Genomic DNA, 15,418 nt, shown 5'->3' on the forward strand with positions numbered 1-15,418 from the left:
ACATACTTTTTTCAACATTGAGTCAGTGTATATATCTAAATCCTCCTGGAGTTGCAAACCACCCTCCCACCCAGCCCCAAAATTTTCAAATAGTGCCAAAGCATATATTTTTTTAACTTAAGGAAATAATTCCAGGGCTGTCAACTGATAAATTTTATTCAGGAAAATGCCATGTTCTTTAAGCAACACATTAATCTTTTCTGTGCTAAGCACAGTAAACTTACAGGTTAAATTGTAAAGATTGCACATGTTTTTGCCTTTAAGAATGAGTTTCAATAGAAATGTCCTCTTTTTAGTTAGGTAACTCAGGTTTTAAAATTCTCCCCCCTAAAACATGCAAACAATGACAACTAATGAATTCAGCAGATGGTACACATGATGGAAACTGTTTGTAAGATATTGTTTGTAATGGGGAAAAAAGTTCATTTTTCAAATGCCGTATAGAATTGCCTGTCCAGAGTAGCGGAAGGACAAACTTTCTCCCACCTTGTATATAATAGTTGTTATGATCCCTCATTTCCTTTCTACTATCAAGGAACATCTTGCAAAAGGGTGTGTGTTAGATGTTTAAGCATCACCCAAACAGTAGATTTTCAACCTCCTTGAAGGATATGCATTTTTGGTGACATTTCTGAGCCTATTAGCTACCATCTTGTTCATCACAAGGTATGTAGCATAGCCGTCCCTGACAGTGATTTTTGCTGTCCATACAACAGCAGACAACAGTCACTGAATGGGGCTTATCCAGCATTTTTAGTTTGCTTTTGTCCAAGAAAAGGAAGATCGCAGGATGATATTGGTACACCTTAAGGTGCAACTCGTAGCATCCAGATTCTGCGACAAATTGATCCTTTAATAATTAGCAAATAACACATTAGTCATAAGTAGCATTCTCATTCCCAAACTACTAGTTTCTGCTTTGAAATGACAGTAGACTTAGATTACAATATCCCCAACAGAAACTGATATTTTCAAGCAAGTTGCTAAGTGAAGTATCAATATGATATTTCTCTATAATAGTACATAAAATTACCATTTGCCACAAAATGTTCTTAAACAATGGGTAACGCTATTTATTAGCCAGAACATGTACCCAAGGACTTGTTTGATTGATGCACTGCCCTCACAGGCTAAAAAATAGGCAAGGACTCCGGAGGTAAAAGTGACACTAGAATAACTACTTACCTTCAAACTTCTTGTTTTAATGTTGCTTCCCCTTTCTCATAGCTTGGAGCAAGACTGTTGCAAGTCACCAAGAGAAGATTTAACCTGATGATGAAAAAAAGAGTTTGATTTAAAAAACAAAAATATTAAAAAGAATTGCCTTCAGTTCTGCCAATGATTTCTCTTTCACTCTCCTCTGCATGTCTTTCTCTCTCTCCAGGCCTGCTACGTAGTGGTCTATAAATATTGGCCCTAACACTTGCTCAGTGCTTTACTTGCTCATGGCACAGGTCTGTGTTACTGTACACCATGGTATTACTCAGATGAAGTTCTCAGCTGCTCAGACAAAGCCATGGATTGGCTCTCTACCCTGCAGCACTCTGCCTGCCTGGAAATACCATTTTGCTGCCAGCTTTACAGATGCTATGGGCCGTTCCTGGAGGCCCAAATCTGGCACAGAAGGGTAATTATGAGCCTTGTCTGAAGAAATATAGCTTTCTGCAAGCAGGTGGAAAAAAGAGGAGGGGGAAGAAAGAGGAACTACCTTTGTTTTGGCCAAACAGCATAATCTCAAATCCCCTTTACAGTGCCTTATATCAAAATATTATTCAGCTAGGATCATAAAATTTAATTACCACATAATATGGATGTCAAAAAATTCTGGAAAAGAATTTGCTATAAAACTAGCTTCTTGAATTTAAAAAAAGTGGTTTCATACACTTAAAGGAATGCAGATTTCATAACTGGCAGTAAAATAGCAAAAGAGCATGAAGAGTATATTTTCAGCATGACTGAAATACACACCTTAAAGGTGCCTCTGAAAATGTCTGCCAGCCTTGGTCAGTTGCTTGGTACTCCAAATTCAAATATGAACAGAAATCAGCAATTCTGTTTCCTAAAGGATTTTGAGTTTCCAGAGTTCTAAACAAGCACAAAAACCATCTTTTTAAAAATTCACGCAAAAAAAAGGAATTCCCCAGAGCTCTACATCTTGGGGGGGGGGGAGGTTTGCCAGAAAAACAGCCTTCCAGCTGGGGATCTCGGTACCAAGAACCCAGATTTTGGAGAATCCATGAGTCTGGGAGCTGAGCCATCATGCCTCCTGGTTCCCTGTCAGCCAGTTCAGTGAACTGTCTGGAAATCAGGTTGGGAAGGGAGAGGGAAGATTTTGTGAGTCCCTTCCAACGCTGCAAGCAGAACTAAGCACTAGAAAAATGCTATGCTGTATGCCCAAAAGTGCCAGGATCTAGAAGGCTGGGGCACAGATTGCTACACATTCATAGGACATGGAAGCAGACATTAGAAAACTCACATGATGTACTTTACGGGTACAGCAGCAAACCTGCTGTATTTGGACCTATTTCTGAGCTTCCAGTACCTTTAGCAACATTATCCCTGAATTCCTAGAGGCTAGCAGGATGTTTCTAACAAGGACAGAATCACTACTATACGTATGTCCCCATACCTTTGTGGTCCGGAATCATAGTAGGGTCTTCAAATTGAAATTCTACAATATTATATGTGATCATGGATTAAAATAGTCTATGGTGTCATTCTATTTTTTAACAACATAGGCATGAAAAACAAGTAATCATTGCTCATTTTCTGATATAGATATTAATTTTGTCCTTATAAAATTCTGTTTGAGAAACTCACTGATATCACAACATCATCTTCCTTTATTTTTTAAATGAAAATATATTTTGTTTCCATGTATAATTGCTAAGCCTTGGTGAGCTGCCAGATGCAAAGTCTTCAAACTAATTTACTCATTACAAGGTCTTCAGTGATAAAACTCCTGCACAGAACTCTCATCCTAAATGCATTTGACTGTACATGATGGTATCATTATAGCATGCAGTCAACTTTAAGCAACCACAAATAACTCCCTGGATAACCAGAAAACAGAGTGGCTTAATAAAATTGAGCAAGCAATTTAACTCCGTAGCAAAGCTTGCTGTGCAGTATACAGCTGAAAACATATTCCTGAACGTCTGTAGTTTTAGCATTATAATTTGAATTTTTAGAAAGCAACAAACATTTGCACACAGAGAAAGCACACAAGATATCCATATTTCTTTACCCCTGGAAATCAAAACACAATAAGATTAGCCTTTAGACATTCAAAAGCTAAAACAGGCATGTAAAGAAACTTAAGAGTAGGGTACCATAAAAGCAATGGAAATAATTTCATTAGAGGCAGCTTGCCTTTTAATAATACATTTCAGTAGCATCTTCTCATATTGAAGGGTCCTAATACAGTTCAGGAACTGCAAAAACATCACCACTGAGGAACAATCATTACTGAGGGGCATTAGCCAAGCAAACAAAGGAAAAGCATGATACACAAAAATGATGGAGGGGGAGGGGCTGAATAGAAGAAGGAGCTTGTGCAGCATTTTAACCAAAAGTACTGAGTCAGACCACTACTTCTTTTACAGAAGTACAGTGGGATCTTTGAAACCCATGTAAGAACACACAAGATCTCTCCTTCAGACAGTAATCAATCAATTCCCTTTAAATCTAAAGTTCATTCAAACAACGACAATGGGCTTGACCAACCCAAAGTCCTTTCCTTTCTAATATAGGACCTACAAGCCTGAGCAGTAGGGCTTTCCCTAATTCCCCACTTCTATTTGGCACTCAAGTAACTGACAATCCCATTACTTTGAGCAGAAAACTTAAATCCTACAAAGAGGGAACTCATGATCACCCCTTTTGTCAAGAATATCAAGGCTTCTCTTCTTCCTTTTACTAACTGAAAACCTCACTAGCTTTAATGACTTCTCTTTTATCATTCAAAAATCATAGACACTGAATGGACAGAATATAAACTGCACAGTATGATACCAGGAGAATGCCTCCTCAAACTACTGATTATCTCAGGAAAATCAACAGTAACAAGAGAATCTTGACACTCTCACAGAATGATAAGGAAAGCAAAAACATGGACAGATTCATAGAAAATTAAGGTTGGACAGGACCTCAGGAGGTCATCTAGTCCAACCTCCTGGACCATCCCCAACTAGATCATTCCAGCCAAGGCTCTGTCAAGCCAGGCCTTAAAAACCTCCAAGGATGGAGATTCCACCACCTCTCTGAGTAACCTGTTCTAGTGCTTCACAACTTTCCTAGCGAGAAACTTTTTCCTAATATCCAACCTAAACCTCCCTTACTGCAACTTGAGACCATTGCTCCTTGTTCTGTCATCTGTCACCACTGAGAACAGTTTAGCTCCATCCTTTTTGGAACCACCCTTCAGGTAGTTAAAGGCTGCTATCAAATCCCCTCCCCTCTTCTTTTCTCCAAACTAAATAAACCGAGTTCCCTCAGCTGTTGGCTTAAAAACGGTATTTTGGGGGAATTGGCTTATAGGTATAGACATATACATTATAAATGTTCAAGATGTGTATCAGGGGTTAACTGATTTCTAAAGAGCCCGCTTCTCTTCATCCATTCATCCCACCCATACTTCCTTAACTTGAAAGAATGACATGGGAGACTGTAATAAAAGTCAAGGTATATCACATCCAGTGCTTTCCCCGCATTCACAGAGCCAGTTATCTCATCATAGAAGACAATCAGGTTGGTCAGGCATGACTTGCCCTTGGTGAATCCATGCTGACTGTTCCTGATCACTTTCTTCTCCTTCAAATACTTAGGAATGGATTTTTTGAGGACCTGCTCCATGATTTTTCTCGGGACTGAGGTGAGGCTGACTAGTCTGTAGTTCTCTGGATCCTCCTTCTTCCCGTTCTTAAAGATGAGCACTATACTTTCCCTTTTCCAGTCATCCAGGACCTCCCCCGGTTGCCATTAATTTTCAAAGATAATGGCCAGAGGCTCTGAAGTCACATTGGTCAACTCCCTCCTCACCCTCGGATAGACTGCACACCCCATGGACCTGTACATGTCCAGCTTTTCTAAATAGTTGCTAACCTGTTATTTTACCACTGAGGGCTGCTTACCTTCTCCCCAGACTGTGCTGCCCAGTGCAGTAGTCTGGGAGTTGACCTTGCTTGTGAAGACAAAGGTGAAAAAGGCATTAAGCCTTTTCCTCATCATCTGTCACTAGGTTGCCACCCCCATTTAATAAGGGACCCACACTTTCCCTGACCTTCTTCTTGTTGCTAATATACTTGTATAAACCCTTCTTGCTACTCTTCATGCCCCTTGCTGGCTGCAATTCCAATTGCAATTTGGCCTTCCTGACTTCATCCCTGTATGCCTGAACAATATTCTTATACAAGTTGTTTGTCCAAGCTTCTACTTCTTGTAAGCTTCCTTTTTTGTGTTTATGTTCACTGAAGAGACCTCTGATAAGCCAAGCTGGTCACTTGCCACATTTGCTGTTCTTCCTGCACATCTGAACGGTTTGCTCCTGCACACTCATGAAGGTTTCTTTAAAGTACAACCAGCTCTGCTGGGCTCCTTGTCCCCTCAGACTAGCCTCTCAGGTGATCCTGCTCATCAGCTCCCTGAGGAAGACAAAGTCTGCTTTTCTCAAGTCCAGGGTCCATACTCTGCTGCTCTCCTTTCTTCCTTTTGTCAGGATCGTGAACTCAATTATCTCATGGTCACTGCTACCCAACTTGCCATCCACTTCTACATACCTCACCAATTCTCCCCTGTTTGTGAGCAGTAGATTACGAAAAGCACAACCTGTAGGAAGTCTCTCCGGCACTTGCGCCACAAAGTTGTCTCTAATGCTCTCCAAAAACTTTCTGGATTGCCTGTGCACTGCTGTATAGCCCTCTGAGGAGATGTCAGGGTGACTGAAGTCCCCATGAGAACCAGGGCCTGTGATCTGGAAACTTCTGCTACTAGTCTGAAGAGACTCATCTACCTCATCCTCCTGGTGTGGTAGTTTATAGCAGACCCCACCACAACATCACCCTTGCTGCTCTAACCCAACCCAGAGGCTCTCAACTGGCCTATCTCCAGTTTTATTCTGGAGCTCTGGCAATCATATAGCTCTTTTCCATACAGTGAATCTCCTCTTCTCTCCTGCCTGTGCTTCCTGAACAGTTTGTACAGATCCATGACAGTGCTCCAGTCATGCAAGCTATCCTACCAAGTCTCTGTTATTCCAATCATGTTATTCCTTGACTATGTGAGGACTTCTGATTCTTCCTACTTGTTTCCCAGGCTCTATGCATTTGTGTACAGGCAGCTGAGGTCACCAGCCAATTGTCCTACTTTCTCAAGAAGAATTAAGCCTTTCTTGCTGCCTGCTCCTGCTTTCTCCAGGTCTCCCACTTACCTCAGGGCTTTGTTCTCTAATCCCCTGGTGAACCTAGTATGAAGCCCTTTTCACTAGGTTAGCAAGTGTGTTTGCGAAGATGCTCTTCCCTCTCTTCATCAGGTTGATCCTGTCTCTTCCAAGCAATCCTACTTCTTGGAACAACATCCCATGGTCAAAGCCAAGTTCCTGCTGGCAACACCACCCATGGAGCCACACACTGATCTGCAGGATACAACCACTCTTGCTAGGGCCCTTCACCTTGACTGGAAGGATTGAGAAGAACACAACCTGTGCCCCCGTCCCCTGCACTCTTGCACCCAGAGCCCTGTAGTCACTTTTGATCTATTTAGGGTCACCCTTGGCAGCACCTTGGTGCACACATGAATGAGCAGCATGGGGTAGTAGTCAGAGGGTTGGAAGCATCTCAGTAATCCTTCCATGACATCTCAGATCCGGGTTGCAGGCAAGAAGCAGACCTCCCATGAAGACAGGTCAGGCCAGCAGATGGAACCCTCCATCCCCCACAAAAAAGTCTCTAAACATCACCACCCATCACTTCCTCTTTGTGGTCTCAAACCTCCCCACCTTGTGGATTTCTGGCCTGGCCTTGCCCCTTCTACCAATGGAATGTGCTCCATTGGAAGACTGTTAGAAGCAGCTGTGTGGGCCGCTGGAGTAATGCTCAGTGCCTGAGGCTGCAGCATCGGTGGAGCCTGATGGCATGGAGTAAAGTAAGTGGGGGGAGGGAGAGGGGCAGGCAGGGAAGCAGAGGCTATGTAGGTGATGGACATGTGGAGAATGTCAATATCTCCCCAAATCACAGAGGGTGACATGAAAGCAGGATGGCTTTGCAAATCCCCTAGTTATGTATTCCTTTTCTACTACTTGTTAGCCTCTTAAGAGATTGTACAATGTCAAAATGATTTTTTTTTTTACTTTTAAAAATAAAGGTCTTGAAAGTCTTGGCCTTATTTTGATGAACAACACTGAAAATTTGTAATGGTCTAAAATTATGTAACTTTTTAAGATGGAAACATAGTGCCATAAAGGCTTCATATGGGAGAAAAGAAGCATATCATTAAGAGAAAAAACGTAAGATTTTTTTTTTCCAGTAGTGTTATAAAATCAGAATACTGTATCAGACAATAAAAACTGAATTAAACCAATGAGCCAAGATTTTGCAATAATAAAAAATTAATGTAATAAAAATACTGCAAATATTCTTTGTATTTTTTAATATTTCATTCCTCATTCATTTCTTTTATTACATTTTTAGTATACAGGAAATCCATGCTAAAAATGTCATGACTTGGCAAAAATTATTTTTTTCTTCCCCCACTGGAAACAATCTTTACTGATTCCACTTCCAGAGACAATCAAATACCCCTGAGTTAAACACCTCTACACTCTGACTCACTTGCCTTCAGAATGTACACTGTCACTTTGGTTGTCTTATTCTCTATAATAAGCTGAGAAAAATAGAGGGTTATTTGTCCAACTGTCATACCCACAGGCCCCAACTTCCACCCAAAGATTCCCATTAAACAATAAGAATATCACCGAATGAAATCCAAATACAGAATACAAGTCTGATTCTGTAGGCATCTGAAAAGGGTTATAGAGCTTCTTGCTTTGAGTTGTCCCATTAGATTAGAGAACTAGATCCTTGGCCTCAGACAAGCTGTGCAAAGGTAGCTATGAGCTACTTTTCAAGTTTCCTAGTCCTAGGACATAGACAGTTAGGCCTGTGGAACAAAGCCAGAGTAGCCCTAGAGACAAGGCAATTTTACATATGCTCCAAGCACTAGATTGGGAGTAGATGCATCAGCGGCGCAGCATGCATCAGCACTGAGAAAATGGTGGCAGTGCACTTTGAACTAAAGCACATCAAACTTTGTATTTTAGTTCAAAGGGCACCACTGCCATTTTCTCAGTGCTGACGCATGCTGCGCTGCTATCATATGCCACGCAAGTCTGCCAGCATGTGTCAATTTCTGTGCTTAAGCAGATTCCCCACGTTTGTAAATGCCTTAAGTTACACCAGCAGTGGTACCCACCTAGAGACAATTCTTCCCCTCGTATGCTAGCTTGTTCATAAAAGACCTTCAGAACGAGGGACAATCATCATAGTGTGGTTATTAAGGTTTTGGCACTACTGCAGATGTCACTCTGCACATCCTGTATTTTCTCTGATATACGTTTAGGGTAGGACCCTATAAATAGGGCCTGGTTTAAAATGTGTGCTCAACTCACTAGTATTGTGGCCCGATCATGGCGGGGGCTGCCATTTTCCTGTCAGAGCAAAATTTTGATTAGATGCTGCCAACACAGAAGATTGAGACTGACATGCATATTGGACTCTGTGAGTGGAAAGTTCCAGGGCTCACCCAGCCCTTGCCCGCTGGGTGACCTGCGGACCTGTCAATCATTGCTGACCTACTTTCCCCACAGACGCACGCTCAGACTGTGTCAGCTTCTGGCTGAGAGCATGCTCAGTCAGAACCTGACATGAGGTAATCTGCCTAGAAATTTTTCTATGGAGAACATTCTGATTGGCCACTAAATTCATATAAAAGTTCAGTGAGCCCCTCCCTTGGGGGGAGATCGTGGTAGCTGGAGACAGAGGCTGGTGCTGCAGGGACTGTCGTCTAGTCAGGCTTTAGGGCCTATCGATCTCTTCCCTTGAGCGATTGGCACTTCGTGTCCCCTGATTTCTGGTGATTGCTTTCGGATCACCCTCGGTACCTCAACGTGACTCTGCTTACCTGACTCTCGACCTCGGCTTCCATCATCAACCATCCGTTTGTCCATTGGACTGGCATCACGACCCCGGTTATCGACCTACATGTTACAGTTTTGTCTGTTTGATTACTCCCATTTATGAGCTGTTGACCAGCCCTGGGACTAACAACGGGCGGCCGCTCGTTGTGAACCTCATGGGCCAACAGATCCCTCTGTTGTTTATTGTTTACATCTGTTACTGTAACTGAAGATCCTACCTACGCCATCAAAGCGTAAGTGTAATAAACCATTAATTTGGAACTATAAGCGTGCGTGCCACTCAGACTCAACCGCCGCTAATCCCAACCTGTCCGTTTCCAAATTGCCACCACTCGACCAACCAACCGTGATCGAGACTGTGAGCTTGGCTCGCCAGCCGCGGCTCCGGATCCTCGCACATTTCCCACCCAGATCATAGCGTCCCACCACTTCCCCTGATTGGCTGGGTTGGGGTGTGGGGTCAGGTTTAATTGCAACAGCTTCCAAACTCTCTGGTTGCTGCTGAAAAGCTTCCCCCCATCCCTGCCTCACTGAAATGGGTTGCAAAAGGGACAGGGGAGAAGCAAGCTTGGGGATGCATAAGGGAGGAGCTGTTTGCTCCTCTGGGTAGAAAAACTAGGTTGAAAGGGTTGGGGGTGGCTAGGAGTTGCCTTAGCAGACAGCCCTGGACAGGGTGAGGGAGAGGCTGCTCGCTCTTCCGCATGTGTTCTCTCCCCCCACCTCCAACCCCCAGTGCCCGTTTTCCTGCCCAGAAGAGCAAACAGCCCCTCCCCTACCTGGTGCCAAGGCTGTCTACCAACGCAGCCCCCACATGCCCTCAACCACCCACTTCCTAGTTTTCCCACCAGGAGGAGCAAACAGCCTCTCCCTTACCCCTCCCCAAGGTCTCTCTTCCCCCTGTCCATTTTGCAACTCCTTCCCAACTCCCCTGAGTTGCTAGGCTTTTGCTTCTGTCTGGGGAATGCTTTCCCCAGCCTGCAGCAGCCATTTTGTTGCAATGAAATGACATGATATGGCTTGCTGAGGAACTCTAGCAAGTGGCCATATTGTAGCGTTTCATTGCAAATTGCATTTTACATGAAAAATGTGTGATCACGATTTAAACCAGGCCCTACCTATAAAATATTTCAACAGCTCTAGAAAATTTCTCAGAGCACTCAATTCCTACAGATGTCATAATGATAAACTCCAAAATTTAGAAAGTCAGTTCGTAATACTTTTCATCCACCTCAAGAATTTTTTCCTGCTCCATGTTTTTCTCACACATGAAGCAAGGTACAAGTAAGCATTCAGTTGTTTAAACAAGTTTCATATTACAATTAACACACTAGCTACAATCCGTGGATCCCATATTCCAGATTTTAACTTTGTGCAGTCACTAATTTCTAGACAAAGTCAGAATATACTGTTATCAAATGAAAATGGTAACTGAAAATGCTAGCATTTTGCATCCATTTTGCAGAGAAATAAATGACCAAGTAAGATACAAAGCTGTAGACAATCAAATCCAGCCTGTCTTCAACTGATGACTGGGCAAGTATGTTAGGGATGAAAATGGAGGTGGTTAAAATATAACCTGCCAGTTACTTACCACTGCATGAATCACTCCTTAAAAAATAGCAAGAGCTTTGCTAAGAAAGGTGTAACTTATTTCAGAATAGAATCCATCTCAGGGTGAACTACAAGCCTGTACAATGCAGTAGGTCCTTCATTTTATTTGCAAAATAATTAGAATTTATTGTTAGACATCTGATTTATTGATTGTTACACCAGGGTGAAGAACTGTGTTACCACCTATCAGCCACTCATGGCCTTTGATAATGTAACCACTACTTGTAGATTTTTTTTTTAATCACCTTCCACGCAATTGTTCTTTGTTTCTGTAATTTGTACAAGCCAAAATTTGTCTCCTCCCTCTCCTACTAGCATTCTCAATTTACCAAGAAAAATAAAATAAAATTAGGATATCCCATAACGTCCTTTTGGAATCAGGATGTACCTGCACTAATCAGCAGCCACATTTCTTGCCTAAAACCCTACAGATGCCTTTGCAAAATTTGGTCATCGTTGTTTGTATAAAACAGGGGTGTTCAACTGGCAGCCCCCAATGGGTTAGCATGTGGCCAACAGCCTCACATAAGGCTGCCACTCCACACCCCCTCCCTCCCACTGTTGCTTCTGCCATTGAAACTGGGGTTTTCAGGTTATCCTTCCCTCTTCCAGCTTCTCTCTCCTGGCCCTGGTCCTGGGGACAGGGCAGCACAGCGAGAGAGAGTGGGGGAGCCCATGCTGCATCTATGGTAGAGGAAAGGGTTTGGCTGCTTGTGTTATGCCCAACGAAGGAAGGAATCAGGCTGCCCATGCTGCAAGCGGGCAACACACCTCGCTGGGAGGGGAGGGGTACTGTGTGTGTGCCAGGAAGAAGCCGGCCTGACTACGAGGCACGGCAGAAGAGGTATGGCCTGCCCACACTGTACACACAGTGGGGTGGAAAGGGTGTGCTCAAGTCTGCTCCATGCAGGGGGAGAGAACCTGGGGGAGGCTGCCCATGCACCGTGCAGACCCTAAAAATGTGGCCTGTATGGCTTGTGGCCCCCGGCAGCCCAGAAGTTGGACAGCCCTGGTATAAGATAACTGCCATTCTCTTGCATATGTGTAGCCAAGCGATAAAACTTCCATAAGCCCTTCTGCTGTTTTCCCTGATTAATACATGTTGCGGAAACTCCAGGAGAGTTCCCTTGACAGCCTCTGAAGTAAAATAAACCAAATGCTATGATATTCCCTCATGTTAGCTTGCAACAATCCAAGAAAAATAAATAAAAAGGTGCTTTCTCAGTGTTTTCATACTGTAGCAAAAATTTAGCCAAACATTTCAACCACAAAAACATAACATCTGTCATCCAAAACTGGATGCATGTAAAAAGGTAGGGAATGCAAAACTGTGGTCAGACCAAGTCCTCATAATCTTCAACATGGGCTAATCTTGTGTACATACTATATGATAAGAAGTTGCGTGAGACATGGATGAATATTTTAGGAATGACATTGGTTATTCTGGAGATCTGGGGAATTTAAAGGCAAATACAAAAACTGTCATCGCAAGGAGCCAAAACAATTGGTACATGCAGTCAATTCTCCTACTCTTTCAGTAGCTTAATACAAGATATACAAGGTTGCAAATTGTGTCTCGCATGCAAAAAGTAGTTCTGGTCATCCACCCTTGTCAAATTATTATTTGTTTTAATTATCCCATTTGTTGACTGATCACCCAAGAATTTTCAGTTTAGAGAGTCCAGTAACTGGGAATAGCTATGTTTTCTCTTTCCCCCACTGGCTCAGTAGTTACAGCATCTAGCCTGGATAGGAAGAAGGTGAAAATTACCCTCCAAACTGCATGAGAAATGTAAGTGGGAGTCTGTGTGAGACAGCACTGACGTTAGGAGCAGAATTAAGCTGGGTCCTACACAGTTTATGCTGGGGAGGAAGTAAGGCAAAGACTGGCAAAGAGCTGAGGTGAGAGAGTGGCCGAGTTAATTGCTGAGCAAGTGACAGGCTCACATGGGAGGAAGTTTCTAGAGTGGGGGTCAAAATGATTTGTGAGCATGGGCATCCTTGTCTGTCTCGCACACAATGAGAATGCATAGGAAGTGTCACACAAAAGTAAAAGGAAAGACCAAATAACAATTCAAAAATTCTCATGATTTTGTGTCAGTTTGACCCATGATTAGTTTTTACCTTAGCAACTGGCAATCAGGGTGGATAAAAATCAACAATTTAAAAAAAAAAAAAAAAATCGTATTTTTAATTTAATCCTATTTTTTAAAATTTTTTGTTAAGATGCTTTTAAAAAATAATAAACTTATATAAAGATAGCTTTAATTTATGTTAAAGCTCAAAGATATAATTATGGAATAGGGATTATAACTTCTAATTATATACTCTTGGAGACAATATATTCATGTAACTTTTTTTTAGTAGTTTTTATAGGTAAGCCACAACAGGCCATGGACTATATTAAGGGCCCAATCTTATGGGGTCCCCAAAGGCTCCTCTGTAGAGTAGTAAAGAAAACCACTCTATCCAGTGGGACTCAGTGCTCAGTCTAGAATATCCCATTAAGCATCTCTGTGATACTTAGCTTCAGTTTTCAATCTGTGGATTTATGCCTCCAGAGATCATACACAGACAAGGGTCTCTGAATAGACATGATATCTTTTATCAGACAAACTAAGTAGTTGGAAAAATTATTCTTTACAAGTTCTTGGGCACAAATGTCCTTCTTCAGGAATATGGAGTTTGTTGTCTCCAGAGATAACATCTTTGTTAACAGCAGTATATATGGAGATGAGAGGTAACAGACCTGATTACCCACCCCTCAGCCCTATTGTCTCTCTGCAAGTTTGTGTACGCACAGCCTTATTAAGGCAATACTGAAAGTGCAAATTTTCTCTAAAAGTGCAAAGTTTCAAGAAGTTAAATGAATAAAGGATATCAAACAACAAGAACAGACTTTTTTTTTTTTCCAAAAATATTAAATCCAGGCTACTTGACCAATGATTTAAATTGATTTGATTTAAATCAAATTCACGCTGCTGGCAGTACTGGGTAAACTAAACTGGAATCTGCTACAACTCACAATTTGTCTTGACCCCACAGTGGACTCAAATTTTAATGTTTTGGATCACGTTCGAAGTGCTTTTTGTTTTTATTTTAAAATATTTTACTTCAATTGAATAATAATATGTGCCATAACACATACTATAACATAGCTTAAAGTCTGTGTTAACACATTTTATATACACATATAGCTACATGCACACAAACCAACATATATTGTCTGTGTTTGTTCATGTGTTAATTTTTATGTCAGCAAGAGATGTTGGAGAGAAAGGTGAAGAGACAAGCCAAAGAAAAACAGCATGAACAGAGTACAGGGACAAAAGGAAAAACATAAAATAAGGGCAATGAAAGAGAAGTTTAGTCAACTGATCTTACCCAATCTTACTGAAAGAATATAAAGCATGCAACACTGACAAGAAAAAAACAGCTTTCTCTTTTTGCATTGGTCATCCTCATTTGTGTCACAATATAAATCTAATAACAAAAAGTTAACAGTGCGCTAGGACAGGACAGAATGCATTAAAGTGTTTCTCAAATCTCCAAACAACACTAAACCGTGAGCTTATCCAACTATAAACAAAAATTACCATTTCTACCCTCCTCAAAAAATTATCAGAAGTCTCACATGAGCCAGGAGATATTAAAGCACAATGATTATCATGGTTATCAGCAGTGAAGAGGTGGACTGGGGATTCACATTCCAAAATCAAGGGCCCAAGCCATGTAGACTTTCATAAGCTAAAAAAAAAAGGGACCAGTCAACATAGTTCTGCTGTACTGATCCATCAACGAATAAAAACATTTTTCTACTGCATATTCCTACATGCAGCTTCTCTCTAGTAGTGTATATGCTTGTACATATTTCTTTTAAGAATCTTGCTCAGAAATTTTAGTTGGTCTATAAATAATTCCTATAGTACATGTAAACTTAAAAATATTGAAGGTAAATTATGTTATGATTTTTAAAGAGAACAGCTTGAAAAGGGGCAAGCTAGAAATAATCTTTTGGGTTTTGTTTATATTATTCCTTCACCCTATTGGATACCAAAGTTTGTGGAGGTTATAGCAGGGATTTTCTCACATAATATATTTATGAACATTTATTTCTGCTTCATGGATTCATTCCCTCTTAAGAAAATTAAGATTAATGTAAGCTTGGTGATCTCACACTGAAAGAAACTACATCTCCGTCTCCCTTTTCTTTATGACCAGATAGATCAGGAATTCATGTTTGTTTAATCAAAGCGGGAAATGGGCATGACTGTAATGAACCAGTTGGGCAGTGAAGCATAACTTGTGACAACACTGTTAAGCAGGATTTAGGGAGAGGAGCTGGTAGAGACCATTCAAACAAGCATTCAGTGCTTATTTTCATTAGGGAGTCTGTTTAATAGAGAGCATATCATAGGAAATACATTTAGCTTCCCAGATAGCAGAAAAGATATAAAAACTACTTGACCTGTGATTGCTTATTGAGGCAATACTGATAAAAATGAATGTATTAAATTATTTAACTACTAACACCTAAATCAGTTCTAATCAAAGTCAGTTCTGCCACCGACATTGAGAGGAACAGGAATGGGTTCTATGGGCTTTTTTTTTTTTGGG

The 15,418-nt window shown here is 41.4% G+C and overlaps 1 protein-coding gene across 1 annotated transcript in view; it reads right to left on the reverse strand.

The window, feature by feature from the left end:
• Positions 1 to 15,418, reverse strand: part of BMPR1B (bone morphogenetic protein receptor type 1B) — a 392,009-nt gene that overhangs the window by 235,720 nt on the left and 140,871 nt on the right. Inside the window, exon 2 of the mRNA XM_019553356.1 lies at positions 1,186 to 1,269. The gene's annotated coding sequence lies outside the window, so the exon portion shown is untranslated. The remainder of the gene's footprint in view (positions 1 to 1,185; positions 1,270 to 15,418) is intronic.

The sequence above is a fragment of the Crocodylus porosus genome, unplaced genomic scaffold, assembly GCF_001723895.1.
Source record: "Crocodylus porosus isolate Cpor-Errol unplaced genomic scaffold, CroPor_comp1, whole genome shotgun sequence".
In the NCBI taxonomy this organism is placed as follows: Eukaryota; Metazoa; Chordata; order Crocodylia; family Crocodylidae; genus Crocodylus; species Crocodylus porosus.